The following is a 12,404-nucleotide window of genomic DNA, read 5'->3' as shown; positions in this document are numbered from 1 at the left end:
TATCAATGTACCAACATTTCACATTTCCAATGGCTTACCTCGCGCTTACGTTAACTTGTGATCGTGTAGTGTTAACATTAGTGTGTTACCTAGTCAAATGTATTCGCGAAATTTCTTAACTTGGGTTAAATATATTTTGGTGTTGCAATTTTTTTGTGAGTATATTTGTGCACTCTTGATATTATTATAAACTTTTATTGAAATGGGCGTGATATCTACGTTTTCTATGGTACTTTTTGCCGCTGTTATTGCAGATGATTGCGGAACGTATGTTTCTGGATCCGTGAAACTGTCAGTTTTCTCCGTGGTATTTAGAAAGTCCTGATTCTTATTGGGGTCTTTTCAGTGGTCGCTGTTCAATATTTCATCTTCCTATTCTTCAGCCCTAGGCGCCAGCTTGGTTTGCAACGAGCATTGAATCACTTGTGCCCTGGTTTCAGTAGGTAGTTCCATTGGGTAATGTCCTTGCACAACTGGGTTCTTTGTCAATGTATTTTGACAGACATAAGAAATTGTCACTAATGTTAACAGAAAGATTGTTTGGTGTGGAGGGATACTTAATAGCATCCATTTTATCCGACAAAAATATTCATAGGTACTGCCTCCATGCTATGGCACATCGCCAGCTCCGACGTACTGGAGATGGAGGTTTGTTTTCGGTTTGGCTGAGCGTCATGTGAAGTTTAACTAATTTTTAGTTGACGAGACTTCACTGTGTTTACGTTGAAGTAATTGTATAAACTCTCGATAGTACATCATAGGAAACTGCCAGCGCAAAACATTAGGTAAGTTGGACATTCTTTGCTGCTTCTGTTGGATGTTCTCTTACGACAATAGCAGGGTATGCATTCTACCGACTCGTTGTTGCGTAATTATGTTTTATTCTGCGGTTAAGGTTATGACAATTAAAGCATCTCAGAAGTGAAGTGAACCCTGTAATATTGACAGCCTGAAATTCTTTGTCGAACTTTTCTCTTTCGAGTAGTATGTTCCTAAGTCATGTACTTACTTCGATAGCCTGATAAAATGTTTCTCAGCTGAGAGTCCATTTTGAAGCAGAGTTTTTATCTCTTCCAAAAAACAAATAATCTACTTTGTGTATTGAATTCAGTTCGTAGGGGTTTTCTAACATTCGATCGACTGTTTCTTTTGATATGTCATATACTGCCATCAAAGGTCATTTCTCTTTCGGTGGCTAGCACTTAATATTCACAATCGTTTTAACCTTATCGACAAAGCTTCCGCAGTCTGTTTTGTATTCGGATTCTAAGATTATTGCTCACAATGTTGATTTGGTATGTCTTTCCTGATAGCTTTTGGAGAGCCAGCCCTGACAAAACTCTACCATCTGGTGAACGAGATGTATGGAGACAGACGAAACACCCTCAGACATAAAGAAGAATATAATAATTCCAATCCCAAAAAAGCAAGTGTTGAAGGGTGTGAAAATTACCGAACTATCAGTGTAATAAGTCACAGCTGCAGCTCCACTATTACGAAATAGGGTTATTCAGTGAATAAAAAACTTTACGTTCTTGAGCTAAAATAATATTTTTAAAATAATGTAGGTTTAGAGAAACTTTTTGAATAATTGGTAGAATAAGATAAGAAAATGAAACAGAAGGAAAAAAAACTGCCAGACGAGGAATCAAACCCGAGACCTCTGGCGTAAGAGTCCGAGTCCTAACCATCTAGGCCAGACGGCGGGTTGGCAATGGACTAACATTTTATACTCATAAGGTACATAAGAAACTTAGGATTGATTTTTCTCGGGATTTTCCGAGTAGTGCGTCCTAATTTTTTAACCACGTGAGGTGTTAGGGGTCCTCTTTCAACACACAAAATTTCGGACAAATCCCCGGCCCCACGGTCGTGCCGTCTCCTTGTTAATAGCGGCCTTAAATTATGACTACCCGGTACTTAACCTTTGGGAGTCCATGGCTGTAACGTTTGTTTATCTCTTCCTGACGCGGTTCCGACGCATGGAGTGTTCCAGTTAACGATGACAAAGCCGGAGCAGCGCCCGCCCTGCTGATCGGGTGATATGAGTGATCTTAACGTTTTTGCTCCCTGTGCTGGACTTGATCACAACTGTTCGGTCACCTCAGATCATCATAGAGGATAAATATCTCGGAGAGCAGCATAGCACGCTTCAGATCAGAGCTGCTAAATGACTGTGTTGGAAAGAACTACATACAAAACCGCCTCCTGCTCTTTTTAAGAATCAGCCCGGCTTTTATGGATCGGCATGATTCCAAAAATCTTTCTGTCGTCGTGAGAAGCCGTGCACTTTGTCACAGTGGAAAGGTAATTCAAGTTCAATTGGACAGTAGAATAAAATGTACTGTGGGAAACTGCGGGTCGTTCAGGGACAAAACACGACTGATCGATGAGACCTTACTGTGGCTGCGGACTAAGCGTTGGTCGCTTCCAGTGGAGATACGTGGGACAGTACCTCGGGAGGGCTGCACAGCTGATCCCAGTCGTCTGCGGTCGCTTGTGTTCACGCGTTAGACCCACAGAGGAAGGAGGCCAGCGAACGTAATTCATATTAGACCACCATAAACTTATCCTGAGCGAAATTCACAGAAACCGCAAAGTATGCAAAAGAGACGTCGCGCATTAGGCCAAATGACGCGGTTATCCAAAACGCGTTCCGACATTCGGAAGCTCCAAAGGTGAGATGACAATTCAGATAAATTAGAGCACAGTATCTGGTTATTAAAAATGTTGTTTTTTGTGCTCTTTGTTTTCATTCAAAACATTCATGCAGGGTGTGTCCGCCATTGCGCGGGGAGCTGTACCGCCACAGGCAGGACCCGATCGCCAATCTGTTCCTCGAACACTGACAGGTGGCGTATGAGAGTTTCGGTTTTAGCCCTCCATAGAGTCCGACAAAGTGATTTCCCCAGTTACCACTTCATGCCGATGTGTCAGTAACGTCTACTGACAAGAGTTGTGGTTAATCATAAACTGAAATCTTAGGATGACAGTATGTAATGGGACACGTGAAATCCTAGGAATAGCCGATTTCGGAGTTTATCTACATCTCTATCATACTCCGCAAGCCGCCTAATGGTGCGGGCCAGAGGGTACTTTCGGCACCCCTACCTGATCCCTAAAACCCTGTTTCACTGGCGAGTACTGCGTAGGAAGAATGATTGTCGGTAAGCCTCTGTATTAGGTCTAATTCCTCGAATTTTCTCCCCGTCATCAGTACGCGAGATGTATGTATGTGCGTGTGTGTGGGGGAGGGGGGGGGGAAGAGAGTGATATGTTGTACGACTCCCCCAAAAGTGGTGTCCCGAAATTTCAATAGGAAACCTCTCCGTGATGCACAACGCCTTCCTTGTAACGTCTGCCAGTGGAGTTTGTTTAACAACTCCGTAATGCCTCTATCTCCTCTATCAGCCCTATCTGATAGGGATCCCCGATAGATGAACAATACACAAAAATCGGGCGAACAAGCGCCTTATAAATCCCTTCTTTCATACATGAGTTACATTTCCTTAAGATTCTTCCGATGAATCTGAGTCTGGTATCGGCTTTTCCCAGTATCTGTTTTATGTGATCACTCCACTAAGGTCGCTCTGGAAAGGTACGCCTCGATATTTTACGGCAGACGCTGTCTCCAGCTGTTTGTCATCAATAGTTTAGCTGTGCAGTGGTGGATTTCTTTTCCTATGTATTCCAAATACGATACATTCATTTTTGTTCAGGCTCAACTGCCAGAGCCGGCACCTCTCTGCAAGTCGTTCTTCAAATTCTTACTACCATCTGGCGCTGCTACTTCGGTATAGACATCTACATCTACATCTACATCTACATTTATACTCCGCAAGCCACCTAGCGGTGTGTGGCGGAGGGCACTTTACGTGCCACTGTCATTACCTCCCTTTTCTGTTCCAGTCGCGTATGGTTCGCGGGAAGAACGACTGTCTGAAAGCCTCCGTGCGCGCTCGAATCTCTCTAATTTTACATTCGAGATCTCCTCGGGAGGTATAAGTAGGGGGAAGCAATATATTCGATACCTCATCCAGAAACGCACCCTCTCGAAACCTGGCGAGCAATCTACACCGCGATGCAGAGCGCCTCTCTTGCAGAGTCTGCCACTTGAGTTTGCTAAACATCTCCGTAACGCTATCACGCTTACCAAATAAAACTGTGACAAAGGATTATTTGGATCTTCTCTATCTCCTCCGTCAAACCGATCTGGTACGGATCCCACACTGATGAGCAATACTCAAGTATAGGTCGAACGAGTGTTTTGTAAGCCACCTCCTTTGTTGATGGACTACATTTTCTAAGGACTCTCCCAAAGAATCTCGACCTGGTACCCGCCTTACCAACAATTAATTTTATATGATCATTCCACTTCAAATCGTTCCGCACGCATACTCCCAGATATCTTACAGAAGTAACTGCTACCAGTGTTTGTTCCGCTATCATATAATCACACAATAAAGGATCCTTCTTTCTATGTATTCGCAATACATTACATTTGTCTATGTTAAGGGTCAGTTGCAACTTCCTGCACCAAGTGCCTATCCGCTGCAGATCTTCCTGCATTTCGCTACAATTTTCTAATGCTGCAACTTCTCTGTATAGTACAGCATCATCCGTGAAAAGCCGCATGGAACTTCCGACACTATCTACTAGGACATTTATATATATTGTGAAAAGCAATGGTCCCATAACACTCCCTTGTGGCACGCCAGAGGTTACTTTAACGTCTGTAGACGTCTCTCCATTGATAACAACATGCTGTGTTCTGTTTGCTAAAAACTCTTCAATCCAGCCACACAGCTGGTCTGATATTCCGTAGGCTCTTACTTTGTTTATCAGGCGACAGTGCGGCACTGTATCGAACGCCTTCCGGAAGTCGAGGAAAATAGCATCTACCTGTGAGCCTGTATCTAATATTATCTGGGTCTCATGAACAATTGAAGCGAGTTGGGTCTCACTCGATCGCTGTTTCCGGAATCCAAAAACGACATGATACTCGAGCAAAAAACATGTTCTAAAATTCTACAACAGATCGACGTAAGAGATATAGGTCTATAGTTTTGCGCATCTGCTCGACGACCCTTCTTGAAGACTGGGACTACCTGTGCTCTTTTCCAATCATTTGGAACCTTCCGTTCCTCTAGAGACTTGCGGTACACGGCTGTCAGAAGGGGGGCAAGTTCTTTCGCGTACTCTGTGTAGAAACGAATTGGTATCCCGTCAGGTCCAGTGGACTTTCCTCTATTGAGTGATTCCAGTTGCTTTTCTATTCCTTGGACACTTATTTCGATGTCAGCCATTTTTTCGTTTGTGCGAGGATTTAGAGAAGGAACTGCAGTGCGATCTTCCTCTGTGAAACAGCTTTGGAAAAAGGTGTTTAGTATTTCACCTTTACGCGTGTCATCCTCTGTTTCAATGCCATCATCATCCCGGAGTGTCTGGATATGCTGTTTCGAGCCACTTACTGATTTAACGTAAGGCCAGAACTTCCTAGGATTTTCTGTTAAGTCGGTACTGCATCATCTGCGAGTAGCCTTAAAGGGCATCCAACGCTATCTACTAGATCATATGTGTATATTGTAAACAGCAACGATCCTTCCACACTTTCCTGTGTTACTCCGGATATTACCTTTACATCTGTCTATTTTGTTCGGTTAAGAGGGACGTGTTGAGTTCTATGTGCAAGGAAGTCTTGAATCCAGTTGGAAGTCTGCTCCGATACTCCGTAAGCTCGTATTGTTTTTCATTCAACGATAACGCGGGACGGTGTTAAATACCCTACTTAAATCAAGGAACACGGTACCAACCTGAGCGCCGTTTTACACTGCGCTAGGGATCTCATGAAATAACAGAGCGATCTGATTTTCACTGGATTTGTGTTTGCGGATTCCGTGTTTATTGTTTTAGAGGAGATGCTCATTTTCCAAAAACGCCATAATTCCTGAGCATAAAACAATTTCCATAATTCTACAACACACTGACGTCAACCATATAGGTCTGAAATTGTGTGGATCTGTCTTACGGCCTTTCTTATAAACGGGAATGGCCTGCACTTTTTCGCAGTCGTTAGGTTCCTTTCGTTGCTGAAGCGATCTATGATAAATTACTGCTAGAAGGGGGGCAAGTTCTTTCGCATGATTGTTATAGAATGTTATAGGTATCTCATCTGGTCCTGACACCTTTCCACCACTAATTAATTGTAACTGCTTTTCAACTTCGCGATCGGCTGTCTCAATATCTGCCATTTCGACGTTCGTACGACGATTGAGAGGAGGGACAGTGTTACGATTTTCCGCGGTGAAACAACTTCGGAAGTCCGAATTCAGTACTTCGGCATTCTCTCTATTATCTTCCGTTTCGGTACCGGTGTGGTAGCTGAGAGAATGAATAGATGATTTTGACCCACTTACTGATTTTAAATATGACTAAAATCTCTTAGTATTGACGACGCTTGACGACGTCCTACTCTCAAAATCATTGAACGCTTCTTTCATGGCTCTCCTTACGCTCATTTTCGCTTCGTTCAGCTTTTATTTGTCAGCTAGGTTTTTGCTTCTCTTGAATCTGACCTGAATTGCTCTTTATGTAGCGCTTTTCTAACACGGCTATTAAAGCATGGTGACCTTCCCATCCCTTAAAACCTTGCTAGGAACATACTTGTCTAGGGCATATGCGTATCACCCTCATCAATTAGCTAAAGAGTCTTTTCAAGATGCAGAAACGGCAATGTGCTGAGCAGTTTTGGGAAGCTCTACGGTTGCTGCTTCTGCTGCTACTGCATGCCAGATCACACTCCACCAGCGCTTCTATGATGTCACGAGTTGTTGCGTCCAGCGAGCGTTCTAGACGTTGATTGAGAGTCTGCACAGAAAGGTCCTTTCCATTAGCTTCCACTGGTACTGGGTAAAAGATTTTTTGGGGAATGATGAAAGTTGGTTGAGTAAATACGAACAAATGAAAGCAATACTTGGTTAACAATCTTTTCTGTTCGCCGGAGCTAGAGCTTGAAAGTACGCCATTCCCCTGTGTACAATCCACGAAGGCGCCCTGGAGCTTGGTACGCACGGCTACTGCTGACACGAAAACCTCCCCATCGCATACCGCTCATATTTAGTGGCAAAATGGCCCAGTGGATAGTCGTCAAGATGTGAACACAGATGAAGCAGAATGAAGATGTACTGAACTCTGAAAGAAGAAGCAAAATAATAATAGTGACGGTCTGCGCTCAAAATGTGCAACATCGAGTGCATTGCAGGAACGCGGCGGCTTGGTTGTGTGGTTACGGTGTTGGACTGTGAAACGGCAGACCAGTCTTCAAAATCTCCCTCGCGACTATTTATTGCCCCCACAAAATTATGAACATTCCGTCCGGTCACTAATGTGTCTGTTTTCCTTCAGTGGTCTTGGCATTTGCCATACCATACGTTGGTTATAGAATGTGTGTCATGTGGTAAGAATAGATTATCCGTGACAAGTAAATGTGATGAATAGTGACGACAGGCGAGACGCCGCATAGACCTCCCTCTGAAATGAAAATAAGAAGTAAATTGGTGTGAACTACGTTACAACAAAGGGATTCTAGCGGCAAAATTTCCGAAACGGAACATAAGAGTCATAACATGTACTTCTGTAGAACAAATAGGAGGTACGTACGTCTGGACGTCTTTCATTACACCTCGCTATTGCAAAAGGACGTTACACCACGACACAGACACATATTTGAATACAGCAAGCAAACACGTCAGTGACCAGACACAAAACTGTGTCGGGAGAAAGAAAAAGGGTTGAGAGGGGGGGTGGGAGAGCATGGGGGAGCAGTTCTCCCGCTGTACATTCCAAAAACGTAACCACATAACCACAGCACCATGGCGATGTACATTTGCTTGATGTTGCACATCTTGATCTTTGACCGTTCATTTTTTCTGCTTTGCTTCTTCTCCACACTTCAGTACCCCTTCTTCCCCTTTTCACGCTTGATCTGTGTTCAGCTTTTCACGGCTACCCACTGGACCAATTTACCACTAAACGTGAGGCGAGTGGGATTTTGAGTTTCCCTTGTGAGCAGCAGAGCCAGAACAGATTCTTAAATCGCGACCCGAGGTGTGAGTTACTCGGGGCCGCTTCCGGATTGACTGTTTCGCCGCTAGTGAAGTGTGGCTGGCGACGCGCTTCCACGTTGTATATTACATCTCTCTTGCGGCGGCATCTAGGCATCGCCCTCCCTGTTGCGTCCACTAGCTACTGCTGATGTACAATTCCGGCTAAAACAGTAGTGCACACTAGGGCTGTGGATATTTTTAAAAATGATGAATCCAATATATCGATATTCAAAAAATATCACTATCGACCATCGATATACCAAAGAAAGTATCAATATATCGGTGTGAACAAAATCGGGTACCGGCCTATAAAAATATCGATAGCACGTTGTAAATACACTGCCAGTTTTAGAGGTGTATATTTAAGCACTGATTTATTATTAGATACTCCGTACATCAACAAGCTAGCAGCCTGGCTATCCCCTTCGAGCAAGAACTGCAAGGAAAACGTTGCACATTCACATTTAGCTATGCTAACAATGATAATTGTATGTAAGTGGCACAATGAAACCTGTCTGATGCGTCCGTCGTTCGGTGTCGTCACATATCGGAATTGTTCGGAGTACTTCGTGACGACTTCCCTGTTTCTTTCATTTCTGCAGACTCCACCGACCTAGCAGCTGTAGTGTCAAAATTGCGTAGTCAACTTAAACGTTATAATTTCTGTCGGTAGCGCCGTTATCATTTCACCTCAAACCTCTGCGCCCACAGGAAAGACCAATCTTGTCAATTACATTTTTGTTCATCATTTTCAGTAGCTGTTTTTGAAAAATGCCGATGCGAAGAAACAGGAAACTAGCTGTGTTAAAAGTTGTTTTTTAACGCTGCTGGTTTTCTGTTTCTTCACACGGCAAATGTTGTTCTATTGACACCACCAACTCCCAGTGTAGTGGGACTACTATTTCTTTTCTGCCATTGCAGGTTGACAATTACTGAACTACATAAAATAAAATCGAAATAACTTCTGCACGGTTTGCGTTAGGACGTTCAAACTGGACGGTTGGCCGTATGGCATGATGGTAATTAGTATGTTTTGGTTTAGTGACGATGACCACTTTCATTTTGATGGGTTCATCAATAAGGAAATTGGCTCGTTTGTGGTACTGAGAACCCGCATTTCGAGATCGAGAAGTCTCTTCACCCTCAACGGGTCACTATATGGTGTGCAATGCCCAGTCACGGAATAATCGGTGCGACATTCCTCGATGGCAGGGTGACTACCGAACGGAACGTGAAGGTTTTCGAAGATAATTTCATCCTCATTATTCAAAGTGAGCCTGGTTTCCACAAGATGTGGTTCATGGAAGACGGAGCTCGACGCCATCGAAGCAGGAGAGTGTTTCGTGTCCTGGAGGAGCACATTGAGGACCGCATTCTGGGCTCTGGGCTACCCGGAGGCCACTGGCATGTGCCTCGATTGGCCGCCATATTCTCCGAATCTGAACACAGGCGACTCGTTTTTGTGCGACTATATTATCCACAAGCTGTACAGAAGTTACCCCAAAACTATTTCTGAGCTAAAAATCCATCGACAACATCAATGTTCCGACACTTCAGCGGATCATGCGGAATTTCGCTATTCGTCTCCGCCACATCATCGCCAATGATGGCAGACATACTTAACGTGTCATTACCTACATCCGAAATTCTGTAGTGACGTTTACATCTTTAATAAAGTGTGTTCACGCCAGAGTCTTTAACTACTTTACGTTTATTTATTTATTTATTTATTCTTCATGTAGTTCAACAATCGTCATCCTGTATATTTGCTTTACAGTCAAGGTGAAAGACTGGACGTGATGAAAGCTCAAAAAGTTTCAAGACTCATTTACACAGTGAATATGTTCTACCCCAATTTCAAAAGGACGGCTTCAAATATTTGCCGAAAATTGAGAAAAAAATGTAATATAACGTAAAAGTATCGACTCCCGATATTGCTATTCTGATATCGATATATCAAGGGAGAAAATGTCGGTGGTGTATATATCAACATATTAGGAAAACAATATCGATATACGATATTTTATTAACAGCCGTACTGCACACCCGATTTCACGATATATGCTTGAAGCAGAATCTGTCGCCACGGCCAATGTCATTGCTTTTAGGTGTTGGATTGTCTGCATAAGCAGCAGAGTTGTTTCACAAGATAGCATACGCCGGTGAACCGAAGTATTCGCGGGATTGCATGCAGGTTGGTGCCGCTGTGGGCGCGAGACGTGCTGAGGGAGCAGAGGCAAATGGGGAAACATTGCAGCGGCGATACGGGCCGCAGGTGGGTAAACCTAATGGCATGAACGACACCGACAAAAGGTAGATTCTCATGTCAGGGCACTTGGGAACGAACACATTGCAAATGGCGACTCTGTTCGTTTCTTCGCATGTTACCGTCACTGTCGTGAGTGCCCTTGGGAAGCGGTTGAAGGACGGTGAAAGCCAGAGTAGTCGACAAGATGCTGGACGTCCGCGCCTCATCACACGGCGTGCAGTGAGAGGGCTCGCCCGGGCTGTAGAGCAGGGCTCGGTGCTGGTGAGGCGCGGGTGCTCCGGAGCGCCGTGTTGAGTGCACACTGCGGAACGCGGGACGCCACCGCAGGCAACCCACTCAGGTTCCTTTCTAACACCACCGATACAAACAGAAGAGTGTCGTAAGTTCAACGTCTGTACCTTCTTATCTATGTCTGGCATCGCAGCTCCAAAACGAAAGGTGCGATTTTAATACACTTTTTTTTTTTTGAAGCTGGTTTGATCGGCATGGTTCTCAGCTACTTTTGATGAAAGTCTCTTCAGCCGTTTAAATTTCATCGGCTAAAGTATATAAAAAAGTTTTCCACCACCAAGCGCTCTTGATATACTCTATGTGATCCAGAAGAGCTGCATCAAGTTACGTAATACCAGACTGTAGAGCTTAAAAAGATCGAAAGAAAAGTCCACAAGCACTTACATTTATTCTTTACTGTTGACCAACAATGAAGATTTTTCTCATTTGAAGTCGCCTGTTTAAGCATATACAAAGCAGGAAAAGGGTGATTGTCACTCAACTGCATCAGATAAACATATGCTGTCCATGAATTTCTTGTAGTTTTTTTTTTTTTTTAGGCTACGATTCAGTATTAAATAAACTGATATTGCGCTAATCGTTTAGACAGCCTGTTGCAAGAGAGCGCAATGACAGCCCATTTTCCTCCGACTTGATTTAGATTTATTGCTTATTTCTTATATTACTAAATTAGCTAAATATATACTAAAACGTAGTCAATGAATACACGTATGAAATAAAAAAGAAACATGTAACTCTCATGAATGGAAAAGATCTCACATCACAATTTCGTCATTCGTCCCAGAAAGTATTAATGTTAATGTGGGTATAGCGTGTCGATCGTACTGTGTCCACCAGTAAAATATAAAGTGTAAAAAGCATCAAATAAGACTTGAATTAAAAATTAAAAAGCCCCAACACAGATAATCTCTAAAAATCATAAGAAATAACATGTATTGCCCCTTTAAGTTAAATATGTGTAGTAATATTTTGAACCAAACGTGTTCGCATTGGGGGACCGCTAAGTAAATAAAATAAAAACAGAATACATCTAAAAACGATTAAGTATGAAATTTGAATACAAATCAGCTACCTCGGCAACGTAAGTAAATATTCAAGCAACAATATCAACTCGTTCAGTCTATGTGTTAATTTATTTACTCCGAAAAACTCGCAATATAGACGCAACGCCTGCCCTCACGCGAATGCCCGTTCGCGTCACCGAACTTGGTCACGACTCGCGCTCGCTGTTTGCTGAAGCGTAAATTAGTGCACTATCCTCAGATCACTGCAGAATACAGGCGTTGTAAGATAGATCAATTCATGAAACTTAGAGAGCTTTATATTATACCCAGCAATAACGAAACTATTCTGATACGGTGTTCTAGAAAGGGTAGCTTGCATCGAAATATTTGTTGTTGTGCCTATCTGCGACTCAGCATCTCCGCTATACGGTGCGTAGCAGCTTTCCATCTCAAATTGTTACATTCCATCCTACATTTTCGATTGTTAGGAAATATTAAATTAACGGGGCAGCACAATTATTTTTTTGCTTTCTAGATCTTTTTATGTGTCGGGGTTTTTTAAACTTTTAAGTTAAGTTTTTTGACACAACGATATCATCAGTTACGATTACTGTCGACGCAGGATCATAGAGACGGAATCGCGGATCAATGGAAACGTTTCGGCTCGACGCATGAATCACATTTCTTGTTACACCGGGTCGATGATTGAATCTAGATTCGCCGCCACGAATTTTA

Source organism: Schistocerca serialis, chromosome 4, assembly GCF_023864345.2.
Source record: "Schistocerca serialis cubense isolate TAMUIC-IGC-003099 chromosome 4, iqSchSeri2.2, whole genome shotgun sequence".
Taxonomy (NCBI): Eukaryota; Metazoa; Arthropoda; class Insecta; order Orthoptera; family Acrididae; genus Schistocerca; species Schistocerca serialis.
This window is presented reverse-complemented; position numbering follows the sequence as displayed.